This window comes from Belonocnema kinseyi, chromosome 4 (genome assembly GCF_010883055.1).
Source record: "Belonocnema kinseyi isolate 2016_QV_RU_SX_M_011 chromosome 4, B_treatae_v1, whole genome shotgun sequence".
Taxonomy (NCBI): Eukaryota; Metazoa; Arthropoda; class Insecta; order Hymenoptera; family Cynipidae; genus Belonocnema; species Belonocnema kinseyi.
The window spans coordinates 146,879,420-146,881,537 of NC_046660.1; the positions used below are offsets into that span (position 1 = coordinate 146,879,420).

General features: G+C 42.7%; 1 protein-coding gene across 2 annotated transcripts in view; it reads left to right on the top strand.

Moving 5' to 3' along the window:
* The window catches only part of LOC117172068 (ornithine aminotransferase, mitochondrial-like), a 195,072-nt gene that overhangs the window by 26,366 nt on the left and 166,588 nt on the right, over positions 1-2,118 (top strand). The window lies entirely within an intron of this gene.

Below are 2,118 nucleotides of genomic sequence, written 5' to 3' on the forward strand. Positions count from 1 at the left end.
TGCCCTTTTTTCTTTCCTATTTTCACCCTAATCCTGGTTTCAGTAAAAATTTCCTTTATCATCTCCACTAACTTTTCCTCTACACCCCTCTCTTTCATTGCCACCACCAGTCCCGCTGTCCACTCTTCCGGCCAACCTTCCCCTTTTCATACCTTGTTGCAGATCTTCCACATCCCTTCCCTAATCCTTTCTCCTCCAAACTTCATCGCTTCGTTCTCCATCCCATCTTCTCCCGTCGCCTTGTTTCTTTTTAACCTATTTATTGTTTCATCCACTTCTTTTCTTGTTATCTCGTTCCCTTCCTCCATTTCTCCTTGGACTACCCTACACTTTCCCCCTTTAATCTTATTTTGCTCTCCCCCTAATAGACCCTTAAAATAATCCGTCCATTCTTCCATTTCTATTTCTTCGTTAACGCCCTTCCTTTCCCCTCTATCCCTATTTATCACATCCCATACCCTACCTTCTTTGATCGCGTTTTCTACCTCTGCTTTATATTCTTCCATTCCCCTCTGTCTTTTTATTTCCAGCATCTTCTCATGTTCTTTTTTCCTCCTGTTATACTTCTCCTTCTCCATTTCCCCTCTTCTCCATTTGCTCACACACTCTTTTATTCTCTCTTTACTCTCCCAGCATTCCTTGTCCCACCATCCTCTCACTCCCCCTACTCTTTCTTCATTAGTACCAAGCTCATCCTTTACCTTTTCAATGCACCCCTTCAACCTTTCAACTAACGAGTCTATTCCCTCCTCTTTTTCATACCTAAGCTTCTCCTTTTCCATCTTTTGTTTAAACTCGTTTAATTTATCTACCCCCCAGATTCCCATTTTCGTGTTTCGTACGCGCCCTTTTTCCTTTCTCCCTCTGCCGCGCTCACTGATACCTCTTCATAGTGTAACTATGACCGGGAAGTGCTCGGACCCTATCTCATTTCCTACCTTCATACTCCCTATCATCTGCCGCATTCTTTCTTCAGCCAAGATGTATTCTATTACTGTTGCTCCCTTTCCTATGAATGTGATCTCCCCTTCCTCATCTCCTTTCATATTGCCATTGCATATAAACCATCCTGTTTCTCCTATCATGTCTAGTAACTTCCACCCCTCCCTGTCCGTCTCTCTATGTTTGGAGTCCCTTATAAATGCCTCCTTTTCTTCATCCCATAACCCTCCCCCTTGTTCGTCAGTCCATGCATTTAAGTCCCCCCATATTAAAACCAATTCTTCCTTTTTTTCCTCCATCCACCTCCTTATTACTCTCCAGCCTTCCTGTTCCCCTCTTCTTCTGTATACACACACCACTGCTATTTCTACTTTCCCAATTATAATTTTCTTATCATTGTTCCATCCTTATCCTCCATGTTCCCATCTTTTCTCCCTTTTACTGCTAATTCTTTCTTCACCCCTGAGACCATGCCGCCCATCCCTCTCCTTTTAGCGTGTTCCTTTCTTGCTTCTTGCATTGTCCGCACATAACCTTTCGCTAAAGTGCAGGATAGTCCGAAGAGAAATGGAGGAAGGGAACGAGATAACAAGAGAAGAAGTGGATGAGACAATAAATAGGTTAAAAAGAAACAAGGCGACGGGAGAAGATGGGATGGAGAACGAAGCGATGAAGCTTGGAGTAGAAGGGATTAGGGATGGGATGTGGAAGGTCTGCAACAAGGTGTGGAAAGGGGAAGGTTGGACGGAAGTGTGGACGACGGGATTGGTGGTACCGCTTGTCAAGAAAGGGGAAGGAAAGAAGGTAGAGGAATACAGAGGGATCACTCTCATGCCAGTCGGCTATAAAATATATGCAGACATCTTAAGAAATAGGTTGGAGAGTCAGGTAGAACAAAAAGAAGATATCCCATATAATCAGACGAGACTTAGAAAAGGAATGGGAACTATAGACAACATCTACGTACTTAACTATTTAGTTAACAGAAATTTAGGGAGAAAGAAAGGGAGACTAGTCGCTTTGTTTATAGATTTCAAAGCAGCATTTGACTCAGTGAATAGAAAAGTACTATGGCAGGCAATGAAAGAGAGGGGTGTAGAGAAAAAGTTAGTGGAGATGATAAAGGAAATTTTTACTGAAACCAGGATTAGGGTGAAAATAGGAAAGAAAAAAGGG